Source organism: Pan troglodytes, chromosome 3 (genome assembly GCF_028858775.2).
Source record: "Pan troglodytes isolate AG18354 chromosome 3, NHGRI_mPanTro3-v2.0_pri, whole genome shotgun sequence".
NCBI classification, from domain to species: Eukaryota; Metazoa; Chordata; class Mammalia; order Primates; family Hominidae; genus Pan; species Pan troglodytes.
Genome location: NC_072401.2, coordinates 154,920,694 through 154,946,813, shown reverse-complemented (window position 1 = coordinate 154,946,813; position 26,120 = coordinate 154,920,694). Strand labels below are relative to the sequence as shown.

The following is a 26,120-nucleotide window of genomic DNA, read 5'->3' as shown; positions in this document are numbered from 1 at the left end:
TTACCAAACCTATCAATCACACAAAGACTCCAATCAAGTGTTATAGAACCTCACTCTTAAATACGAATGGACAGTCAGAGATCACTAGACATTTGTGAAAATAAGAAGTCTGAAACAAATAAACAAAAAAAAAACAAATGGAAAAAAGGAACTCAAAGGACAAAGAAACAATACAAGGGGTAGAAGAAAAGTTTTTTAAAATTCACTATATTTAGTATCTTCAGAGCAAAAAAAAAGATATTGCATCCATGAAATAAGAACAGGATATTTTTTAAAAAAGAACAAGGAGTGAGCCCTTGGAAATTGAAAGTTTGAAAAGAAAAGATTTCAATGGCATTAAAGATAAGAAAATTAGAGGATCAATCTAAGCGGTGCAGTTTCCAGCCAACTGGAGTTCCAGAAGAGAGAACAGAGAAAATAAAAGGGAGAAGATTAGCAAAGATAAAAATAGAAGACATCTTCCCATAAATGAGAGGCATACATTTCCATATTTAAAAGAGCCAAGTGATCAAAATAATTAATAGAAAAACCCCTCAAATCATGGCAAGTCACCATGAAATATGAGAATACACAGTAAGAAAAAATAGTTCACAAGGAAGGAAAAGGAGAGTGAGGATGGCTATGGAGGACCCAGCAGCAATGGTAGAGACTAGAAGGAACACAGGGCATAGTGGAGAGTGGTACAGAATCATGGAGTCACCTACAAAATTCTGAAGAGAAACAATTTTTTACCTGAGGATTCTATATCTAGCCAAACTAAGAAGCGTCGGGGTAGAATAAATATATTTTGAGACTTTGGGAGGCTTAGATGGGAGGATGGCTTGAGCCCGGGAGTTCGAGACCAGCCTGGGCAACACAGTGAGACTCCATCTCTATAAACAAACAAACAAAAATAGCCAGGCATGGTGGCATGTGTTTGTAGTCCCAGTTACTTGGGAGGCTGAGGCAGGAGGATCACTTGAGCCCAGGAGGTTGAGGCTGCAGTGAGCCATGATCATGCCACTACACTCCAGCCTGGGCAACAGAGTGAGACCCTGTCTCAAAATAAGTAAAAATTTAAAAACTAAAAAGCAAGGGGCTCAAAAATTACCTTCAACGTATCCTTTCTTAAGAAACTACTGGAGGATTTATTTCAGAAAAACAGAATTAAAACAAGCAAGGAAAAGATATGGGGTTCTAGGAAAAGAGAATCTAATATAGAAGAATTACAAAAGCAAGCCCCAAACAATAGCATCTTGGGGCGGAAATAAAACCAGTCCAAATTGGGGTGGGATTGAGAACTAAGAGAGGAAAATCCCAGAGGGAGTGGAGAAGTGGAACCCATAAAGTGTCGGGAACATTTTGAATTAAACAAAAAACTTTAATAATCGTGACATATCTGTTGGAGCATTTGAAGAAGACTAACAATAAACCCATAGAAAATCTAGTAGAAAAAAATGAAGTAATTATTAGCTCTGGATAAAACAAAACAAAAAAAAATCCAGCCTATAAAAGGAAACACAACTATAGTAAACTACTTGACTCAGCAGTGACAGTATTTACATGGTCCTAGTAATATAAATACAGACGTAATCAAGACTTGTACTATAAGTAAGTTATAGGAAAGGAAAGACAGAAAGTAGAGTGTAGAAGAGAAAGCTAAGTTCTCATCTACCGTAAGTGAGAGTCAACAGATAATACAAAAAATTTATCAATAATCAGTAGTATATGTATATCCAAGGACATTTCAGGAAGGATATGGGAGAGGCTGGTAATACTGGTTGCCTGCCAAGAGAAAATTCGGGAGGCTGGGGACCAGGGTAGGAAAGAGACTTTGACTGTTTTTATCTTTTTTTTTCTTGAATGTTGAACTATGTAAATATATTACTTATTTGAATAAAAGAAGGAAAAATGTAAAAGAAATAGCAGAAAGAAGACAATTTTTAGAAACATGGAAGCAACTAGCAGAAGAATGGCTAAGAATGTTGAAAGGGGCTGTCTTTAGGGAGGAAGCCTCTTTTAGTAAGGAGAAAAGAGACTGCTGTATTTAGATATAAGCTTTTAAAAGTACCATCTTATTTTTAAAAATTAAGTGCATGTGAGCTGAGCATGGTGGTATATGCCTGTAAATGTAATCCCAGCACTTTGGGAGACTGAGTTAGGAAGACTGCTTGAGGCCAGGAGTTAAAGGTTACAGTGAGCTATGACTGCACAACTGTACTTCAGCTTGGGTGACAGAGGGAGACCCTGTCTCAAAACAAAACAAAACAAAACAATTAAGTACATGTGTTTATATAAATAAAAAGTTATTAAAACAAAGTTAGAATATGAGAACTGCTTCTTTTCGGGGAGAAGTTAGATTAATTGTACAGATAAACTAAATTAGATAAACAAAAACTTGCTACAGTAAGAAATCCGTGCAGTCCCAAGCCAAGTGAGCAAAATGCTAATATCATTAATAACAGTTTTTTTGTTTTCCCACAACATTGTCTTAAAAGGTACAGTCTAAAATGGATTTGTATGTGAATAACAAAAATACAGCTTAAATCACAAAGCAGGGATATGTTTCCTAGGCTTCTTTAGTTTGCAGCACATTTTAAGATGTAAATCGGCTGAGCACGGTGGCTCATGCCTGTAATCCCAACACTCTGGGAGGCCGAGGCGGGCAGATCACCTGAGGTCAGGAGTTCGAGACCAGCCTGGCCAACCTGGTGAAACCCCGTCTCTACTAAAAATACAAAAATTAGCCAGGCATGGTGGCACTCGCCTGTAATCCCAGCTACTCTGGAGGCTGAGGCAGGAAAATTGCTTAAACCTGGGAGGCGGAGGTTGCAGTGAGCTGAGATCATGCCATTGCACTCCAGCCTAGGTGAGAGAACAAGACTCTGCCTCAAAAAAAAAAAAAAAAAAAAAAAAAAGAAGATGTAAATCTAGGTTGGGTGCAGTGGTTCATGCCTTTAATTCCAGCACTTTGGGAGGCTGAGGCAGGAAGATAGCTTGAGGCCAGGAGTTTGAGACCAGCCTGGACAACATAGTGAGACCTCATCTCTACAAAAAATAATAAATTAGCCAGGCATGGTGGCTCATGCATGTAGTCCCAGATACTCAGGAGGCTGAGATGGGAGGATTGCCCGAGCCCAGGAGTTGGAGGCTGTAGTGGGCCAAGATTGCGCCCCTGCACTCCAGCCTGGGCAACAGAGCAAGACCCTGTCTCAAAGAAAAAAAAATGATGTAAATCTAGAAATGGATCCCATTATAATTTTAGAGAAGCAATAATCTACAAGTTTCAGATATTTACAGTAACCACTGAGTTGCATTAAATCAACTAAACAAAGTAGTCAAATGTGGCTACATACACTCAGGTAAAGGTTATTTTTTTCCCACAAATTCTTAGAAAAACTAGGGTCTTACATGATAGGATTCCACTTCCAAAAAATCTTACCTCTTAGAAAGACACCCTTTTCACCCTCAGTTCTGGAGAGCATGGTACATGTCCCAACCTGTTTCTTTAATTCACATAATTCAGTGGTAACTGATCACTTGGGCACAAGTGGCCACATGAGAATTCCCCTCAGGTGGCATCTTGGGTTCAAGCCCTATAGTCTGTTGGTGCTGCCTCACTGGAAAGAAGAGCTCTTCCTATTACTGAGGTGTGGTGTAACTCAAGGCTACAACAGAGGCCAATGCCTGAAGTCCACTTGCTCTGCCACAGTTCAGAAACTACTGTTTCTCATTTACTCATTCACTCATTGTAATGGCTAATTTTGTGTGTCTATGTGCCTGAGCCATGCAGTGCCCAGATATTTGGTCAAACATTATTCTGGGTATTTCTATGGGGGTCTTTTTGCCTGAGATTAGTGTTTTCATCAGTAAAGCAGATTGCCCTCCATAATGTGGGTGGGTCTTATTTAACTAATGCAGGTGTCACTAGAACAAAAGGATGAATGCTTTCCTGTGTAAGAGAGAACTTTCCAGCAGATGGTCTGTGGACTTCAGCTGAAGCATCAGCTCTTCCTGACTGAAGGCCTTGGAATTGGAACTCTGGCTTTCCTTGGGTCTCTAGCATGCTGCCCCATCCTACAGATTGGACTTGTCTATCTCCATAATCATATGAGCCAATTCCTTATAATAAATCTCTGTATATATCAATATCCATATCATCTATATCTATATCATCTATATATCTACATGTATATATCTCCCACTGGTTCTGTTTTTCTGGAGAACCCTGATACACTCAATCCAAACAAGTATTTCTTGAAGATGTACTATATGCCAAGCAGTAAGCTAAATGACTAAATGCCAGAATAAAGAGTTAAAACTACAGTCCTTACCCTTGAAAGTTTAGAAATTTGGCAAGAATGCAGACAACAAAAAGCTTTTCCTTAAAGTAAGCTGGCCAAATTGGTCCCACGCAGAGAGAATGTACACACGAATTTCATTTCGGAGGTTTATGCTTAATCATAATCAGAGTCTGGCCAAATTTGCTTAAGCACTCATTTTTTTCTAGTGGATGGAAGTTTCCAGTGAAATATTGCAACTTTTTGTTCCCTAATAAGTTAGCTGCAGAGGACAATTGTACATTGATTTGCTCTTGATCCATGGAGCAATCCTTGCTAATGCTTTTGTGTGAGTCTTAGACATAATTGACCACCTTGGAATACTGCCCAATATTCAGTCATCTAGGAAATCTGTTGGACCTGCCTTGTAGCAGTTGGCCTGTGAGAACCAAAGGATACAAAGAAAACTAATAAGTGTACTAGCATTGTCTGTGAGAGTTCTTTGAGCACGAAGCACTCACTAAGCAGGGAACTCCAAGGGGAGCAGAATATTCCCAAGGATTCTGCTGTGCATCATGTCATATGCAGAGTATATCAATCAGGAAAAGCAATGGCTTTAAAGTCAGACAGACATGACTCCAACTCCTGCACCTGCTTTTTAATAGCTAGCAACTTTGCAAAATGTACTCAATCTCTCTAAGTCTCAGTTTTCTCATCTCTAAAACGAGGATGATAACTTTTCATAGGAAGGCTGAATGGGATCATGCATGCACAGTGACAAGAATGATGCCTACCATATAGCACGTACATTCAATTCATGGAGGTTCTTTCTAGCACAAAGCTTTTGTGTATATTTGATTCATCTCTGTGCTTGTAAAAGCAGTAGGGGCTGGTTATAAACATTTGCTTGCAAAGTGTTTCTGTATAAATACAGTCTCCATCTCAAAATTTAGTATTGCGTTCTTAGAACAAACAAGCTATTTTAGTTTAAAGTACAACAAAATCTTTGTTCCTCAGAATACTAGAGAATGAGCAGTAAATGGATGTCCGAAGAGGCTGGCCAATGAAGAGTTAATCACATTGGCAAGATGAGCATGCCTGGTCTTCCTCTCCCTCCCAGGGAAACATAAAAATGCAATTGAAAGAACAGAAATTGAAGTCATTATTGTTTGTGAGCCAGAGAGCTAGCTCCCAACCCTCCCCTCCCCTTTTTAAAAATGAAGCCTGGCCAGGCATGGTGGCTCACGCCTGTAACTGCAGCACTTCGGGAGGCTAAAGCAGGAGGATCAGATCACTTCGGCCCAGGAGTTTGAGATCAGCCCCGGGCAACATACAGAGACCCTTGTCTCTATGAAAAAAAATAAATTTTAAAAATTAGCCAGGTGTGGTGGTGCATGCCTATAGTCCCAGCTACTTGGGAGGCTGAGGTATAAGGATTGCTTGAGCCTGAGAGGTTGAGGCTGCAGTGAGCCATGATCACACTACTGTACTCCAGCTTGGGCAACAGGGTGGGAACCTTGTCTCCAAACAAACAAACAAACAAACATCCCTTGAAGCCTAGATGGCCAGCATGGTGGCTCATGCCTATAATCCCAGCACTTTGGGAGGCTGAAGTGGGAGGATGCCTTGAGGCCAGGAGTTCAAGATCAGCCTGGACAACACAGTGAGTCCCCATCTCTTTAAAATGAGGCCAGGAAAACTCTAAAAATCCCAGTAGTAGCTCACAAGACTTATTTGTTTCCTTTGGAGAAGCTAATGAGATTGGTGATTTTTGCTCGCCTGTCTCAAAAGCGCTTATTTCTAGAACCTTGAAGCTTTGTTGAATCTCCGATTCATCTTTGTGCTTGTAAAAGCAGTAGAAAAGTGTTAGATAACACAGTTTACTCTACTCAATTATAATGCTTAACAAAGACTAACTCAAGGGAATTAAGGAAAGGGGAGAGGGAAAGCAGGGGAAATTTTCAGAGAAATATTTCACTTAGAAGGTCATAAAAAGATGGTTCAAAACTGCAGTGTAAAGATTGTAACTGACTCATATTCTAAAAATTGCACTAAACAGTTCAGGGAAGTTGTAAAATAGAGATATAACAATGGAAACATTACTCATCACCAAACCAAAAGCATAGCAAAGTTGTAACTCTTACTTAAAATAGCTAAAAATAATGGGTTGTGGGAAAATGTTCAAGAATAATATACTAATGGAAACAGACGATCCTACATATTTGATAAATATTTTCAAGTACTGAATTTTTTCAAAGTTTATTTCTCGTGGCATCAAATAGTAGGCATAGCTTATTACATAATTAAACTCGGAGCTACTGTTAGCTCTTCAGAAAGGCTGGAGATAACACAATGCTGACCATAAACCACATGGTTTACTGACAAACCATCTTGGGAGACAGTCTTCTTACAGATTTAGAAAAGTATATTCAAATTTTCATGAATCTTTTCAAGTATTAAAGCTTGAGTTACAAGCACAAGAGAGAAGAAAAAAAAATCTAAGCAGAGATTCAAAAGGTCATATAAGAATTTTTAGGCTGGTGTGGCTCATGCCTGTAATCCTAGCACTTTGGGAGGCTGAAGCTGGAGGATCGCTTGAGCCCAGGAGTTCAAGACCAGCATGAACAACATGGCGAGACCCTGTCTCTTCAAAAAATAATTTAAAAAAATTAGCCGGGTGTGGTAGTGCACACTTGTGGTCCCAGCTACTTGGGAGGTTGACACGAGAGGATCACTTGAGTCCAGAACCAAGCAGCAGCGACCTATGATCATGTCACTGCACTCCAGCCTCAACAACAGAGTAAGATACTGTCTCTACAAAAAAAAAAAAAAAAAAAAAAAAGATTTTGTAAAAACTCAATGAACTTCTAATGTAAAGTGGTATAAAAATGCTTTCACTTCCTAAAGCCACCATAGGGTGGCTTCATATGGTCTTGAGAACAAGTTCAAAGCCCTCATTCTGATATTGAAGTAAGATACAGTTCGTTTTATGTCTTTGTCCTGAAAAAAATACTCATCACAGACTAATCATCTGTATGCAATGAACAGTGCTGGGATTGCATACAGATGTTCTTTAATCCTTAGAACAACCTACAATGGCTCAGTTGTTCATTTACAGATAAGAAAACTGAGACACTGCATCTTAAGCAAATTGCTCAAGGTCACACACCTTTGAAATACAAACCCCAACCACCGGTCTCCAAGAAGAAAGCCTGTCTTCTTTCTCCCCATATCAAATGAGTTGCCAAATCCATGCTCCTGCAGCCTTTTGAGCCACTGCTCAAGCTGTTTGCCTTTAGGTGAAAAGTATTTCCACCTTCTCTGCTTACCTTTCCAGTTCTAGATCACCGCTCAAAGCCCTAGAGCCAGCACTCATAACCTGATTGTGTCCAAGAATATCAGTTTCCCCCCTTCTAGCCTTGGTGTAGAACAGGCTATCCGCACCACTTGTCCCAGCATTTGATTAGCCAGTCTAGCACTCCACCTGACACTGTCTTTGTTTTATTTTTTATCTGTTTTTTTTTTAATTGTGCAAATCTTTCTTCTAAACATGATGGCAAGAGCTAATGTTTTAAAATTGCCACATGCTTCCTTTGCTTTTTTTCATTCTCAGTAGGAACAAGAGTGATTATTTAACAGATTTAAAGTTTCCTGCATTTTTGTTGCCCATTACATATCACTATACCTTAGGAGGAGAATTTACTTTTTGATTTGCCACTATACAATGATCAAAATAATCTACTTTAAATAAAATTTCCAATGAAATTGTTTTTACAAACCAATTATAGTTCATAGGATTGCATAATTGAGCTTTCCTAATATTCTTACTAATTTCATATAACAAGAATTATTGATCAGGACAGGGATGAATTGAATAGTTGCTTTTTAGCCAACAGTATGAAATTTCCCCTTCGTTGATTTTTCTGCTACCACCACAACAAGGTTCAAAGCAATAGACTGGGGTTTTACCTTCTCTCTCTGTCCCTGGACACACTTAAGTAGATCTTCCGTTAAGTAGTCAATTTGTCAAAAAGAAAGAGCCAACAGGAAAGCTCTAGAATAGAGAGGCAACCGGGTAAACTACCTCAAGAAAAAACACAAACTGACTGTGTAAACCCTGGCTGACAAGCTCATCGGCCAAAATTCTCCATAGGGAACCTGTCATTATCAAGCCAGAAATAGTCAGAGCCTGACATTCCAGGTGCCAGTGCAAAGCAGTGGATGGTATTTAGCCACTGCCCTGGAAAAGAGGACAGGAATACTGATCCCCAAGGTTGGTCTCATGCCTGAAAGGAGCATGTAGGAAGAACCTTGTGTGCAGCCCATTTTGGGGCACAGCTGTGAGGCTGCTTAGTGGCTTGAAGCAAGGCACTGTGAGACTGTTAAATGGGTGTCAGAGCACCCCACTATTCATCCCCTGCTCCTCAGGATCTGGTCTAGCTGGGGGCAGAGGGTAATGCAGTGGAATGTGCTAATCTATGATTCCAGGAAAAGAATCAACCACATTTTTTACGCAGTCACTAACAGAGAGGGAGAGAGATTATGCCAGGGTAGAGCATCTCAGCCTGAGCCTATGGTTTTGGCAACTCAAAATTGGGGCTGATGTGGCTTCTGCTCCTCCAAGAAACATATTTCTGTGTTTGAACCAGAATCCAACCAAACAGCTGGATCTTACTTCCTTTCCTTTTCCCTGGGCCATTTACACATTCTAACTTCAAAACTCCCCTTACCTTCTCATTGATAGTGAAATCTTTGGACCACAAGCCAAAGATTTGACTTTGGAGAACCAAGAGGCTGGCAAAAGGACTGGAGACAGCATGGCCATGGCTTTGGGGTTTTTCTTTTGTTGTGACCTTTGGAGGGGAACGTGACACCTGCTCATAGTCACTCTGGTTTTGCCTGCTTAGCCTGTGGGAACTGAAAACAGGCAGCTGCTTAAGGATGTTAATTTAATTTATATACAGTGCAACCTTGCTAAACAACGCTGTTTTGAACAAAGCTGGCTTCTGTGTATCAGCACTGGAGTAAGTGCCCATCTCTTCTGCACCACATCTCTGCCACCTTGCACACACAGGTCTCTCTGCCACCCTGGAAGGCTGTCAGTGCCTCATCATTGGGAAGGAAGAGAGGTGTCACCCTGGTCTTAGCACTACAGCAGGGTGGGCAGGCAGGGGCGGGGAATGCTAGACAGGCAGGTGATCTGCCTTCCTGTTACTTCACCACCTGGCCCCACCATCCAAAGTACAACAGCCCTAACCCACAGGGGAGAGGCAGGGAGAATCCAGTCAACTCTCAGTGCTAGTCCGCCTGGATTTGTTGTACCTCTGGTCAAGATATTCTTGTCTATGCAGAGAGGTGTCGATTGCTCCTCTTTGGTGATGGAGACATACTATACTCCATGGCTTGTGTGGCTTAGAGAAGGCTAGAGGGAAATTCAAGAGATGAGTGAACTGGGAATTTTAGAGTCTCATTTGTAAGAATCATACTTCAACAATGGTGCTGCTTATAAGCTTATATATATGATCAATCCATACTCCTCCCCTCCCCTGCAAGAGATGGGGCACCAGGAGGCAGCTTCAGGACACTTCCCAGGCCTCCTGAACCCCATTCACCCCATCTCCATCACCAGTGGAGGGAGCAAGGGAGCTGGGAGTGGCGGATGTGGGGGAGGTGGCAGGCGTGGTTAAGAATGGTTAGAATTCTCACTGTCTCAGAATCTCCAGGGGGCAGCCTCCTTAATTTACAGCCAGGGTAAGATTAGGGAACTAGAAACGTTCCTTTATTCAAACAATCCAGAGAGATCTATGGAGGGGTAGACACTCGGCCAGGAAGACATGACATGCCTTTAAAAAGACTGAGGCCAAGAGATGTTTCTTCAGGTTAAAAAGAAAGCATCAAATCATAAAACTGAAGCTAGAAGAGGCCCCGGGAGAGCTCCCATTCACACCCGTTACCCACAAAGAAGGCAAAAGTCTGGTCGCAGTTGCCTATCTGGACGGGGGGCCAGCTTCGGCTGGGGTGTTTTGTTCAGCAAGCACGAAACATTTTTAAATGCTTTACCCTTAATTAGTTGCCAACCTCTAAAGATCTGGAGATGTCATATTCACAAATGTAAAAACCAAAAATTCCAGCTTCCCTTGGCAAATCAGAAGATCTGGAGAACATTGAGTGTGGCTCACAGCTGCCTCCTCAGCAAGTGAACCCCAGCAGGTCCTGGCCCTCCTCGGATATCTATGCTCCCTGCCTGGCCCTGCAGTGGTAGACTTTGTCCTCTTAGGCATGGACCAACGTTTCTCTACCTAGTGTTTTGCCTAGGGAGCTCCTAGAACATATCCATACCTGGGCTTATACCAGTTAAGTCAGAATCTTGGAGTCTGGGGAAGGATCCAGGTTCAGAGGAGTTTTTAAGTCCCCAGGTGATTCTAGCCTGCAGCTAGGGTAAAGAATGGCTGGGCTGGGGCCATGAAAGGCAGATGATAAATTGTTCACTTCTAGACGCCTCTTGGTGGTTAATTTTACTTTTTCGCCATTTTGTAAGTTTTTCATTATATCCAATCAAAATCTGGTTTTCTCTTACTCCATCCTTCTCAGCCCTTCACACATTTGACAGTAACGAAGTCGCCACTCCACCTTCTGTCCCTAAAACAGCCTCGGTTCTTTTAGTCTCTCCTCTTTCCACCTCATTATTTGATTTCCCCATTCTGAACCCCTTCCCTCCAATTTCTGCATATTCTTTTTAAAGTACAGTGGACAAAATTAAGAACAATACCCTAACCATTATTTTACTAGAGTAGAATTCAGTAGAAGTATTTATTTCTAGTTTTGATATGTCATATGTAATATTTCAGAATCACATTTCTTTCTTTTAACAACACTTCTACTTAATCATCATCTGGTTTTTATTAACAAGAAACTCATGTGCAAAAATCTGAGAAACCCCACTCCGAGATGGAAAACCAAAATTTGGGACAAATTTTTTCTTTCTTTCTTTTTTTTTGAGACGGAGTCTCACCCTGTTGCCCAGGCTGGAGTGCAATGGTGCGATCTCGGCTCACTGCAACCTCTGCCTCCTGGGTTCAAACAATTCCCCTGCCTCACCCTCTCTAGTAGCTGGGATTACAGGTGCCCATCATTACGCCTGGCTATTTTTTGTATTTTCAGTAGAGACGGAGTTTCACCATTTTGGCCAGGCTGGTCTTGAACTCCTGACCTCAGGTGATCCGCCTGCCTCGGCCTCCCAAAGTGCTGGGATTACAGGCGTGAGCCACTGTGCCTGGCCAATTTGGGGCAAATTTAAGCACCAAATGTCAAGCATTATTTTTGAGGCAGACAGACATCAATCTTTCCCCAGGGCCATAACCTGATAAATAAAATTAAAGAGACCATATGTGTCCATATGTACACCATATGTGTACAAGCAATTGGTTAGTGTATTTTTAGGCAAATTCTAAGCTATACTGATTACTACTTTTCTGAGGATTATTATATTTTCATTTTTCCACTTTGTAGTCTTTCTGTCTTTTCTACTTGCTCTCATTAAGCCAATCCTCCAATGTCAGGTTAAAAGAAAAGCTGCTTGGTGGGAGATGGAAGACACGCAGAAATCGTAGCCTATCTCTTAGGCTAGGAGTTAGATATTACTTTGATGGATATCTGATATTATCATGTTACACCCATTATTTGGATGAGGAAACGGAGACCTGGAAAGTTTAAGTAGTTGTTCACTGTTCATTGCTCACACTTCCAACACAGGGTCCTGGCTCTGGTAAGCCCCTCTGGGGAAGGTGAGGTCTTCCATTGGCTATCAGCCCCTGACCGTGGAGGCCAGACACCACATCAAGAAACCTGAGCCTCAGAGACTGCAGTAGTTAGACTTCAGGTCCCCTAAGAGAAGAGCCTGCCTCTGTATCACATATTTGGGCCTCAGCTAAATCAACACAGAAATGCACCTGAAACATTAAACAGGACGTTCTGAAACCACGTGACTCTGTGAAACGCTCCTCGGAACCTTTAGGGAAGGGCCAAGTTTCTTTAAGAAATGTGTAAACGACAGAGACACACACCCTTGCATGATGCCAGCTCTGTAAAATTAAAACCTTGTCTGGAATTAAATATAAAACTGAGTTGAACTTCAAGATTCCTTTTAGCAATCTATAGCAAGGAAAAAAAAAACCACACCGCCTCACACTCATATTTTGGGGAGAAAGGAGGGAATTGAGGTCTTTTCACTTCACGTCTGCCCTGTTAAACCCCTTGTGCGAAGAGAAGGAAGAAACGAGTTCTGGGAGCGGCGAGAGACTGAGGCCTGCAGGGCTCTGAAATCCCAAAGGCGCTGAGATTTCAAAGAAACCCGTTCGCGCCCCCTCCGGGGCCCGGACTCAGCGATGCGCGCCGCTCCCTGAGACGCCGCCACGCCCGTGTCCCTGCAGGACCGGCCGCAGCCGCCACTGCGCAGCGCACAAAGGTCCCCACGGGCTGTAACACTGGCCTCATCTCGTTTCGAGCCAACCGTAAAACGCGCCTTCTCTCCATCTTCAAAAAGGGCCGGAAAGATCGGGGGCGGGACGGGGCTGCCTGCCCTGGCTGCCTAGGCCAAGGTTATTTCCTTTGTGTGTGGATCCCCAAAGCATAGGGCGGTTCCAAGCCCGGCGCTGGCAACCCTGCACTCAACGCCCCCGTCTGCAGCCTTCCGGGCTGTCGCCTCCTCGCCAGCGCGCACCACCTCCAGACGAGGCGTGGCGACGCGCGTCTCGGGGCCCTCCCGCAGCCCCGCCGCACGCGCGCCCGCCTCTCCTATCCCTGCCTTTCCGTCCCCGCCACCGGTCTGGAAGCTTTAAGCGCCTAGCCGCCTGCCAGCAGTGCGGGGGACACAGATACTCACGTTTCCAATTGCGTCCCGAAGGGCGCACTGCCCCCGCCGCTGTAATTAGAAGGACAGGAAAGCGCTCTGAGAGCTGCTTTTCAGGCAGCGAGAGGTGACAAGCAGGCGACCAGCTGAAAGCCCCTCATTTTCTGCAAGCTCACTCAAAATGCTCCTCAGTGCCGCCAGCGCAGCTGCCAGGTTTAATAACTGTGTCAGACCGCCCGCCCCTCCCCCACAAGGAGCCACAAAGATGACAGGCGGGGAACTAAATCCGCATGCCTAGCCGCAGTCACCCGGCCTCAGCCCCAGCGACGCCGCCGCTGAAGTGACTGTGCAGGGAAAGACCATGAAAAGGTGCAAATGCCAGCCCTGACCTAGGAATTCTCCAGAGACCACTTCCTTCACTCCGAGCAGAAATCGGATCCTTTTCCCAACAGTATTTCTGAAACAAAACAAGAGGCAGGCGCCTTTCCAGTTAACCTAACATGCATTTCAAATGTAAAAGGCTCTTTCGCAGCAACACTCGTCCCTATTTCTACTGGATTTCTGGGTATCGGTGGGATATTCTGCGCACCATGCAAAGCGTAAGAAGCTCATTCAACTGCTCTGCTCCCGTTTCAGTCGCGCGCACCAACACTCGTGTCTGTCCCCAGGACCCTGGCCAACAGAACCTTACTGTCTGAGGGGGCTCCTTGGCAGTTCCTCGTCGATTTGGACCATTTCCAAAGCACGGGCAGCTCCTCGATAGCGACTCAATCTTGTCAAGCAGGAAGGAATCAGTGGTTCTGTTTTGCAAGTGGAATATCAAAGTAAAGTACTCCACCGAAGTTAGAATTTTATAACATATATATATATGTATATATATATATATATATATATGTATAAAAAGACTGATCCCGAGCGCACGGCAGCCCGGCGACCACGCCCCAGGCCCCGAGTGCCCCGACTCCGCCCAGAGAGCGCTTCCCCGCGAGGCCCAGCCAGCCGCACCTGCCTCTGCGGGGGGTGGTTTCCCGGGAAACTCCGGAGAGCCTGTTCTCCCTCCAGACACGCGGTTCCCTTGACAACTGCGACTTAGCACTAGGCCTTCTAAGAAGAATGTCCATGAATGCCTGTTTTAAATTACAGATTCAAAGAGATTGACGAGGGTGGTTGGGCAGGAATAAGACGGCAGTGATTTGGGGGAATGGAAGAGGGGCCGCCCGAGCCTGAGTGGGGTCAGTGGCTATCGCAGGCGAGGGACTGCGTCGCTCGCCCTTCTCTACCAGTGAGTTAATACCTGGCTTTAGAATGAATTCCATCATTCCCTTCGGCTTATTTCCTTTTCTCTATTTATTTTCCTTAAGATACTATTTAAACAGTTATTTTGCACTGACAGAGCACTAGCTGGCTCCAGGTAGGAGTGAGGAGAAGCCCATAAAGATGTATGAAACAGAGGTGAGACTTCATGGGAATAATATTTGGCTATAGATGATCTCGTGCACAGAAATTCAAGAATTGTTTCAAATACAGTCTTGCATCATCAGGCCATGATGCTTATGAAATTTCACTCATGATTTCAGTCGGTTTCTATGGAGAAAAGAGGAAGTGTAGATGAGACTATGCATATTTATTAAACATTTAAATGTTCACATGCCACCTGGTTCCTTTTGTTTTGGTTTTGTTGTTGTTGTTTGTTTGTTTGTTGAGACACAGCTTCACTCTGTTGCCCAGGCTGGAGTGCAGTGGTGCCATCTTTGCTCACTGCAACCTCCGCCTCCTGGGTTCAGGTGATTCTCGAGTCTCAGCTTCCCGAATAGCTGGGAATACAGGCGTGAGCCACCAAGCCAGGCTAATTTTTGTATTTTTAGTAGCGATAGGGTTTCACCATGTTGGCCAGGCTGGTCTTGAGCTCCTGGCCTCAAGTGATCCGCCCACCTTGGCCTTCTCAAGTACAGCTATTACAGGTGTGAGCCACTGCCTGACCTCTATCTTGTTACTTTTGGTTACAGACGTATCATACTAATCACACCACAAATAGGCGCTAAAAGGTAAAATGAAACAAGTTAATGAGCTTGCATCTAAGGCATAAGAAGATTGTATATAAAAAAAATTACACATGCCCCGTACTGGTTTCTCCTATGATCAATTATGTATTCCGTATTCGAGCTATTAAAAGTTAAAGATCAGTGGCATGTTTGAATTAATGAGATTTTACTATACACATTATGGTAATATGATTATATTAATCTCCGGGTTGAGACTGAAATATGTACATACAAATGCATCCTTTAAAAAGTCATAAATTCATTTCTGAAAAGTTTCACATGCATCCAATTTTCACAAAGCAAGTGATATTTCCATATTCTAGGGAAACGGTTTATGCAAAATAAAACACACAAGAAAATTTCTTCATAAAGCAAAAAAACCTTTTTGTTAAGAAAAATCATGCCTGTAATCCCAGCACTTTGGGAGGCTGAGGCGGACGGATCACGAGGTCAGGAGATCAAGACCATACTGGCCAACGTGGTGAAACCCTGTCTCTACTACAATACAAAAAAAAAAATTAGCCAGGTGTGGTGGTATGCGCATGTAGTCCCAGCTACTCGGGAGGCTGAGGCAAGGGAATCGCTTGAATCTGGGAGGCAGAGATTGCAGTAAGACAAGATCGCACCACTGCACTCCAGCCTGGCGACAAGAGCGAGACTCCAACTCAAAAAAAAAGAAAGAGAAAAATCATCTAATTTCTGTTTTTAAATTTTGTTTATTTATTTATTATTTTGAGATGGAGTCTCACTCTGTCACCCAGGCTGGAGTGCAGAGGTGTGATTCTGGCTCACTACAACCTCTGCCTCCCAGGTTCAAGCCATTCTCCTGCCTCAGCTTCTCAAGTAGCTGGTGCTCACCACCAAGCCCGGCTAATTTTTGTATTTTAGAAGCGTCGGAGTTTCACCATGTTGGCCAGGCCTGTCTCGAACTCCTGACCTCAAGTGATCCACCCATCTCAGCCTCCCAAAATGCTGAGATTACAGGTGTGAGCCTGTGCCTAGCCTAATTTCTGTTTTTAAAATTCACATGCTGTATCCTGAATCTGCTTTGAAGCACAAATTTTGTAAACATGTGACACACATGTTTATTTGCAAATGGAGATCCCTAAAGCAGAAATATGTATACCCAGCAATAGAATAGACATCCCTACATAGGCATCTCCTAATACATTTCATGTTTGAGAAAACAGAAAATTCTAAACAGATCATCTTCACTTTTAACAAAAATTAACAATGAACATTGTAGAAGTCAGTTAAAAGATACTAAGAATGCAGTCATTGAAAAATGTCTTTCTAAAGGATAATTAAGAGCAGGACGATTATATTCAGAATATTATATTAACTGATAATATTAAGTGAGATTCAAAACAGTAGATAGTTCTGATTCCAATCTTTTTCAAAATTATATGTGTGTATACTTACGACTATGATGATTTGAGGGAATTCTTGGCTTTATACTTGCCAATTTTTTTTCTTTTTCCTTTCATCTTTTTCTTTTTTCTTTTTTTTTTTCTTACTCTGCCCCCCAGGTTGCAGTGCAGTGGTACAAACATGGCTCACTGAAGCCTTGATCTCCTGGGCTCAAGTAATCCTTCTACCTCAGCCTCTCTGAGTAGCTGGGACTACAGGTGTGTACCACCATGCTTGACTAATTTAACAAATTTTTTTTTTGTAGAGACAGGGTCTTGCCATGTTGCCCAGGTTGGCCTCAAACTCCTGGGCTCAAGCAATCCTCTCGCCTTGGCCTCCCAAAGTGCTGGGATTACAGGCATGAGCCACCATGCCTGGCAATATTTTCTATTTCATTTTATTTTCTATTTTATTTATTTTAGAGACAAGGTCTCGCTATGCTGCCCAGGCTGGTCTTGAACTCCTGGCCTCAATCAATCCTCCTGCCTTGACCCCTATATTTTCCATGACAGACATTTCCATGGAAAGCAGTGTGGTAGAGTGGTTAAGATGGTAGATTCAAAGTCAGAGGCCAGGTGCAGTGGCTCATGCTTGTAATCCCAGCACTTTGCCGGGCTGAGGTGGGAGGATTGCTTGAGGCCAGGAGGTTGAGACCAGCCTGGACAACACAGGGAGATCTTGTCCTACCAAAAATAAAAAATTAGCTGGGTGTGGTGGTGGGTGCCTGTAGTTCCAGCTATTCGGGAGACTAAGATGGGAAGATCCCTTGAGCCTAAGAGATTGAGGCTGCAATGAGCTTTGACTGCATCACTGCATTCCAGCCTAAGTGGCAGAGTGAGACTCTCTAAAAAACAAACAAACAAACAACCCCCCCAAAAGTCGGATAGATCTGGCTTTAAATCTCAGCTGCTAGTTCCTGTGTGTTCTCATTTGAAAAATGGGATTAATAATAGCACGTTACTCAGCATGGTTGGAAGGATTAAGTGAGATAATGCCTGAAGAATACTCAGCACGGGACCCGGCACATGGAAGAATGTGCTCATTTTGGCAAATGTGTTTATCCTAATTTGTAGGCTTTTTTTTTTTTTCCAGGATTTTAGTTCTACATTGCACATTTTTGACCCTTCAATTAGACCTTCTTTTTCTTCTTCTCCTTTGTCTTTGTCTTTCTTCTTCTGACAGGATCTCACTGTGTTGCCCAGGCTACAGTGCAGTGGCGAGATCACAGCTCATAGCAGCCTCCACCTCCTGGGCTCAAGTGATCCTCCCACCTCAGCCTCTTGAGTAGTTGGGACCACAGGCACATGCCCCCACTCCCAGCTAATTTTTTAAATTTTTAATAGAGAAGAGGTCTTGCTATGTTGCCAAGTGGGTCTCGAACTCCTGAGCTCAAGCAATTCTCACCTTGGCCTCCCAAAGTGCCCAGCCCACTATTATTAATATTTTATAAATGCAACATTGCTTATATTTGTACACAGTTTTTACCTATATTTCTCATCATTCCTTTTTGCTTCTCAGAATGTCCTTCTGGGATCATTCTCCTTTTCCTTAAAGTACATCCCTGGGAAGATTCATAGAGTGTTTTATTACTGAATGATCTCAGCTTTGGTTTGATAATGTCTTCATTTTGGTTTTGTTCTGATATACAGTTTCACTTGACATGATTTTGGGGTTCACGGTTATTTCTTTTTCTTTTTCTTTCTTTTTTTTTTTTTTGAGACAGAGTCTCACTCATCGCCCAGGCTGGAATGAATGCAATGTTGTGATTATGGCTCACTGAAGCCTCTATCTCTTGGGCTCAAGTGATCCTCCCACCTCAGCCTCCAGAGTAGCTGGGACTATGGGCGCATGCCACATGCCTGGCTAATTTTTTGTATTTTTTTTGTAGAAACGGGGTTTCACCATGTTGCCCAGGCTGGTCTCAAACTCCTGGCCTCAAGCAATCCACCTACCTTGGCCTCCTAAAGTGCTGGGATTACAGATGTGAGCCACCACGCCCAGTCTCATGGTTATTTTCAAGTAATACTTTGAAATATAATTCCGCTGTCTTACAGCTTCACTGTTGCTATTGAGGAATCAGCTGCCATCTAATTTTTGCTTCTTTTTCTAGTTAATCTGTCAACTTTAGGTGTTTTGCTTCATGTTATGCTTGTATTCCATTATATTATTTTTACAAAATGTCAAACACACTTATTTAATATTCCATACCAACCACTCTAGTATTCAGCCTTTGCAGGTTTAACTCAGCAGCTTTTTGTCTCAGCTGACACTTACTCATGTCTTATTTTCCTGTTTATTTAGTGGTTTTTATTTATGGTGAATTCTTGTATCTGGAAGCTTTATCCTGTGGGAACTCTGTGTTAAAGTGCATTGCCCAGGTAGATGAATTAGGAAGACTGAGACACTTCCCACATGAAACCACTTTAAAATAAATTTTATGTTTAAAGTTTTCAAGCCCAGTAGCAAGTGTACATTTCAGGTTCACACACTTGTGAGTTGGAGCATATGGTTGGGCAGTTCTGAGCATTTCTCCATACTTCGCCCAGAGCCAAGCCTGAGATAGGTAACATGGTGTTATGTAGGTACATTTTCCCCTTGTATAATCATTGTGTTCCTTTTCAGGGGTTCTGGCTTCAGATTGGGCATCTCTTATCTGGCCTCCAGCCCTGCTCAAGCCCCAGGCTTTTTATCTTCTTCCCTTGTTTGTGGCTCATTCAAATTCAAACCGTAAGCCACGGAGGGTTGGCAGACATTCTCCACCCCCACCCATAAAAAGGCCTGCTCTACCCTGTTTCCCTCCTGCAATCAAGCTTTCTTACAGTTCGGTCTTCTTCTTCTTTCTTCTTTCTTCTTTCTTCTTCTTCTCTTCTCCTTCTCCTTCTCCTTCTTCTTCTTCTTTTTTTTTGGAGATAGAGTCTCGCTCCGTCGACCAGGCTGGAGTGCAGTGGCGTGATCTCAGCTCACTGCAACCTCCATCTCCCAGATTCAAGCAATTCTCCTGCCTCAGCCTCTGGAGTAGCTAGGATTACAGGTGCATGCCATCATGCCCAGCTAATTTTTGTATTTTAGTAGAGACGGGGTTTCACTAGGTTGGCCAGGCTGGTCTCAAACTCCTGACCTCAGGTGATCTACCCACCTCGGCCTCCCAAAGTACTGGGATTACAGACGTGAGCCACCGCACCCAGCCAGTTCTGTCTTTTATTAACTTTACCATCAGCCAAGCAGAGCTTTGAAATAATAAGACAAATAATCCAATTTAAAAAGTGGGCTAAAGATTTGGACAGACATTTTACTAAAGAATGAACAGGCATGGTGGCTCATGCCTGTAATCCCAGTGCCTTGGGAGGCTAAGTCAGGGTGATTGCTTGAGCCCAGGAGTTTGAGACTAGCCTAGGCAACATAGTGAGGCTCCGTCTCTACAAATATAAAAAATAAAGTTAGCTGGGCCTTGTGGTGCACGGCTGTAGTCCCAGCTACTAGGGAGGCTGAGATGGGAAGATCTCTTGAGTCAGGGAGTTCAAGGTTACAGTGAGCTATGATCATGCCACTGCACTTCAGCCTGAGCAACAGAGCAAGACTTGTCTAAAAAAAAAAAAAAAAAAAAAAAGATACACAGGGATAGCAAATAAGCATATGAAAAGATGCCTAACACTATTAGCCATTAGGGAAATGCAAATTAAAACCACAATGAAATGCCACTACATGAGAATGGTTAAAAATCAAAAAGACTGACAGTATCAAGTATTGTCAAGAATGTGGAACAACTGGAACTCTCCTACATTGCTGGTAGAAGTGTAAAATGGTGTAGCTGCTTTTGGAAACAATTTAGCAGGTTTCTTATGAAGTTAAACATACACATACCATATGTATTAGTTTTCTATCGTTGTAACAAATCATCACAAACAGTGGCTTATAACTACATTTATTTGTTAGCTCACAGTTCTCATGGTTCTATAGGTCAGCAGGCTTGAACATTGTGGCGGGTTTTCTGCTCATGGTATCACAGGATGGACTTGAAGGTGTTGACTGGGCTGAATTATCTTCTGGAGGCTCTAGGATGAAATCCACCTCCAAGTTCATTCAGGCTGTTGGCAGAATTCAGTTCCTTGAAGTTGCAGGACTGCAGTCACCATTTTCCTTTTTTTTTTTTTTTTTTTTTTGAGATGGAATGTCACTCCTGCTGCCCAGGCTGGAGTGCAATGGCACGATCTCGGCTCACCACAACTTCCGCCTTCCAGGTTCAAGTGATTCTCCTGCCTCAGCCTCCCAAGTAGCTGGGATTACAGACATACGCCACCATGCCTGGCTAATTTTGTATTTTTAGTAGAGATGGGGTTTCTCCATGTTGGTCAGGCTGGTCTTGAACTCCCGACCTCAGGTGATCAGCCCGCCTTGGCCTCCCAAAGTGCTGAGATTAAAGACGTGAGCCACCGCACCTGGCCTGCAGTCATCATTTTCTTGCTAGCTGTCAGCTGGGGCCTCTCTCAGCTGCTAAGGCCACCCACATTCCTTCTTAGGGGAGTCCTTCATCTTCAAGCCAGTACGGATGCATTGAATCCCCCCTGTGCTTCAAATCTCTCTGACTTTCTTTTTTGCTTGCCAGCATTTAAAGGGCTCACATGATTAGATTAGATCCCCTCAGATAATCTTGCTTTACCCTGTAAGATAATCATGGGAGCGATAGCTTAAGTTTTATAATCATAAATTTGACCCATAATCAAAGAGGTAGTGATTATCAAAGGGCTAGGTCACTAGGAGTCATTTTTAGAGCTCTGCTTACCATACCCAGCCATTCCACTCCTAGGTATCTACCTAAGAAAAGTAAAAACATATGTCTACCCAAAGACTTGTAGGTGAATATTTATATCAACTTTATTCATAATAGCTAAAAGCCAGAATGAACTCAAATGTCCATTAATTGGTGAATTAATAAAACAAATCGTGGTATATCCACTCTGTAGAATACTACTTACCAAGAGAAAGACACAGACTCCTGACATGCATCACAAGAAGAAATCTCAGAAGCACCATGTTACATGACAGACTACATATGATTTAATTTATAGGAAATTTTAGAAAAAGCAAAACAGGAGGCAGATCAGTGGATGCCTGGGGTCAGAAGGTAGCGGGAAGGGACTGGCCGTAAAGGGGCACAAGGGAACTTCAGGAATGATGGACGTGTGCTATGTCATGATGTGGTGGCAGTGACAGGACTCTATACATTTGTCAATACTCATTGAATTGTACAGTTAAAATCAGTGAATTTCATTGTATGTAAATTATAACAACAAAATTGGCAAAACAGTCTTTTTAAATACTTTATTCAGCAGTTTAAGATGCTCTATATTGGGAGTTTCTCTACACATTTAATTCACAAAATTCATGTGAGACTTTCTTAACATGCCTAAATATGTCTATATTTTAACCGATAGCACTTACTGTAGGTGGGCTTGCATACGTATTTGATGATTACCTAGCTCCCTTGTGCTAGACCGTAAACCCAAGTGGACAGGCCACCATTATACCCATACCTGGCACATACTGGGCCTTTAAGAAATATTTGTTGAATAAATGCATAACCCCTCCCCCAGAGCAAATCTGAACACTGGAAAATCTGATTATACATCTTTCCTCCAGCTGATCTCTGATTACCTTCGATTTCATTACTAAAATCTTTTCTGAGCCACAGATGAAAGTGGGAGTTAGAAATCTTTCATTTAACCCCATTATGTTATAGAAACCACTTATCCTGGCTGCATTTATCTGGGCTGCATGCCCAGTGTGCACTCAAGAGTGTCACCATATGGGCTGAGAGGGAGGACATTCAGCAGCCAAGGGCTGCGTCTGTGGGCTGCTGTGTCTGACCTTGCTGATCTCCTTCCATTTCCAGTCTTCTTTTGTTACCACAGACTAAGCATCCTATTTCACCTCAAGGCTTAAATCCAAGGTTTTCCTTTTAATGCATACATAATTCCTCTAAGCATTAAAACATAGTATTAGTCAGAGGGCAATGTGATTGGAATCAGGTGAGAAATCAATGGAAGCCAAAGAATGCAGAGGCCTTTGGGCTGGAGCCAACAGCCCCTTCGGAGAGGACTGAGGCCAGGAAGGCACCAGACGTTTCTCTGTTTAGGGAATGAATTACATCATCCATTCATTTGACCTTGGTCTTCAGTTACTTATCTATAAATGCCACACCCTCCTCCTTTCCAGGTCAGAACCAAGGTGCAAAAATGCCAAGTGCCAAAATCCTTCCTGGTTATTGTGATCGATCAACAGGAAAAAAACAAAACAAAAAATAACAACAACAAAACACACACACACACAAGAATCAGGCATTTCTCTTGTCTTTGTTCTTTGTATAGAAATCTGTAAGCACAAATTGTATAAATTTGGTGGCTTCTCTTAAAATGTAATGTAGTACACATTGGCTATTTGATACCCTGCATCTATATTCTCTCCTGGCTACAAGAACACAGATTTCCAGAGTGAATTTGGCTTGAGTGGGACTGAACCCTCCCCAAGTGCCTGGAGTGGTTTCTGGCTGGCTTAAACCAACGGGCACACCCACCATGGCCCCAAGCCAAATGGACTGGTTTGGAGACTGGCACTACCAAATCAGAGGCAACAAGCCAGGAGGACATTTGCCGGGGCTTTTGGGAAGAATAAACCTATTTTATAGTAGCTCTGAAAAAGAGACCATCCTTTTTACCCGAATGGTGAATTTTGGAGCAGCTACAGCCTTTTTCCAGTAATCGAGATCCTGGAGCAGCCTCTGGGGCCACCTTGTGGAATCTGTGGATAAAGCCAACACCATATAAAGCAGATTGAGGACAGAAGGCAGGCTGTTGGTGACATTTTTTGAGCTGCTGGATCAAATGTCACCTGAAATTATTACCTTTAGAGTTTTAGTTACCATTAAGTCAATAAACTACCTTTCTCTTATAGGCCAGCCTGGTTTCAATTTCCTTTTGTATTTTGTGCAAATCACTTTCATTTGTAATTTTTAAAAAAAAATTTTTATTTATTTATTTTATTTATTTTTTGAGACAAGGTCTTCCTCTGTTGCCCAGGCTAGAGTGCAGTGGCGCCATCTCAGCTCACTGCAACCTCCGCATCCCAGGTTCAAGCAATTCTCGTGCCTCAGTCACTGAGTAGTGGGGATTACAGGTGTGTGTCAACACACCCGGCTAATTTTTGTGTTTTTAGTAGAGACAGGGTTTCGCCATGTTGCCCAGGCTGGTCTTGAACTCCTGAACTCAAGTGATCTGCCTGCCTCGGCCTCCCAAAGTGCTGGGATTACAGGCGTGAGCCACCATGGCTGGCCAAGTCTGTTCTTAACCAGTTCTCCATACTCTTCTCAAGTCAAACCTGTCTACCACAGTTGAAATCATTCCAGTATTTCATCCAAACAACAGTCATTCATTACTACCTTACCCTAATCCAACCGGAGATCATGAAAGCTCTTTTCTGTAAATGAACCACCCTCCACCTGCCCTGAAATTCCTGCCACTCTTTGTCTCTCAGGGCTGACACAGAGGAGGAGAGAACTCCTTGCAGAAGTGGGAAAGTTGTGGGTTTGGAGATTCACACTTTGCTTTCCCACCCATCAGTTAAAATCTTAGGCACCCTCAGTCGGAAATCTCCCTTTCGCAGACCAAAGCAGGCAGCTCCTTTGGAGAAGCCTAGAGCCCTTCCACCTCCTCTTCATTTCTGTGGCTGCCTGGCAGCTGCTGGCTGCACACCTGTGCACAGGGCTCCATTGTTTTCCCTGTGCACTTGTCTCATGCTTTCTCTTAAAATGTTGCCCCTTCTCATTCTTGAAGCACAAAAGCACATAGCATGGGTCTAATATATTGTCAACAATTTTTTTTTTTGAAATAGAAAGAAAGAGGCTGGGCATGGTGGTTCATGCCTGTAATCCCGGCACTTTGGGAGGCCAAGGCGGGTGGATCACCTGAGGTCAGGATTCCGAGACTAGCCTGGCCAACATGGCAAAACCCTGTCCCTACTAAAAATACATATTAGCCGGGCATGGTAGCACATGCCTGTAATCCCAGCTACTCTGGAGGCTGAGGCAGAAGAATCACTTGAACCCAGGAGGCAGAGGTTTCAGTGAGCTGAGATGCATCACTGCACTCCAGTGTGGACTACAGAGCAAGACTCTGTTAAAGCAAAAAAAAGAAAGAAAGAAAGGGAAGGGAAGGGAGGGGAAGGGAAGGGAAGGGAGGAGGGAGGGAGGGAGGGAAGGTAGGAAGGGAGGGAGGGAGGGAGGGAAGGAAGGAAGGAAAAGAAGAAAGGAAGGAAAAGAAGAAAGAAAGAAAAAGAAAGAAAGAAAGAGAAAGAAGGAAAGAAGGACAAAGAAAGAGAAAGAAAGAAAGACAGAAAGAAAGAAAACAGAAAGAAAGAAAGAGGAAAAGAAAGAAAAGTATTTGAACAGCAGTGTGGTCTGTCACTGGCTGGCTGGTTCTGCAAGGGGAACTGGGATTTTTGCAAGCACCTACCCAGCTCCTCTATGCATGTCTTTTTTTTGAGCTGCCCCACACTCTAGTAGGCAGGTATCTTATTCCCATTTTACAGATGGGGAGACAGGAGGACTTGCCCAGGGTCACAGAGCAGTGGTGGGGCCACTCTTTGAACCAGGCTGTGTGGTTCTAATGCTTAAGCTCTCATACTGCACCACCCAGGGAAAAGCCAGGACTGTGGGCTGGGGGCAGCTGGGCCTTCAGGTTGAGAATGAGAAGCACTGCCGTACCAAAGGCCACCAGGATTGCCAATCAAAGCAGGAATTAAGGCCCCACGTGGCACCTAATAAAAGGCTGAGGAGAGCATGGCCTTAGAGTCAGGAGCAACAGGGAGGCCAGGCACAGTGGTTCGTGCCTATAATTCCAGGACTTTGGGAGGCTGAGGTGGGAGGATGGCTTGAGCCCAGGAGTTTGAGACCAGCCTGGGCAACATAGGGAAACCCTGTCTTTAAAAAAAAATTAAAAACTAGCTGGATGTGATGGCATACACCTGTGGTCCCAGCTACTCAGGAGGCTGAGCTGGGAGGATCATCTGAGCCTGGAGGCAGAGGTTGCAGTGAGCCGAGATTGCACCACTGTGCTCCAGCCTGGGTGACCCTATCTCAAAGAAAAGAAAAGAAAAGAAAAAGAACGTCAGGGAAGTGGGGAAGGGACAAGGGACAAGGAGTGTGGCAAAGGACCAGAAGCAAAAACCCAACTTTTTGTTCCCTTCATTTTGCCCAAAGTAGCCACAGCTTTAATGGGGAGTGCAGGCAGCAGCGGCCTGGTGAGGGCTGCTGCATCCCGGGGGACTGAGGTCACAGTCTCACTGTTGCTCAGAACTCCATGGTAGCTTCTTTCTGCTGAGCAGAGCCTTCCCCTGAATTCCTGTTAAACCTCAATCTTTCCTGGTCATATGAACATTCATTATGTGGTTTTATGACATTTTGTCATCCTCTATTCCCTGTCTCCAACAACCCCAACAAAAACTTGCCTTTCTGGAGATGGATGGTGATGATGGTTGCACAACAATGTGAACGTATTTAGTGCCATGGAA

General features: G+C 43.4%; 1 protein-coding gene across 5 annotated transcripts in view; it reads right to left on the bottom strand.

Moving 5' to 3' along the window:
- The window catches only part of TRIM2 (tripartite motif containing 2), a 187,545-nt gene extending 173,484 nt beyond the window's left edge, over positions 1 to 14,061 (bottom strand). For 2 of the 5 annotated variants that reach the window (XM_016952393.3, XM_054683436.1), the window contains exon 1: positions 13,799 to 14,061. The gene's annotated coding sequence lies outside the window, so the exon portion shown is untranslated. Of the gene's footprint in view, positions 1 to 13,140; positions 13,335 to 13,793 lie in introns of those variants that run through there. The other 3 variants (XM_063809108.1, XM_016952392.4, XM_063809107.1) reach the window with 3 other exon arrangements.
- Between the last annotated feature and the right edge of the window lie 12,059 nt (positions 14,062 to 26,120).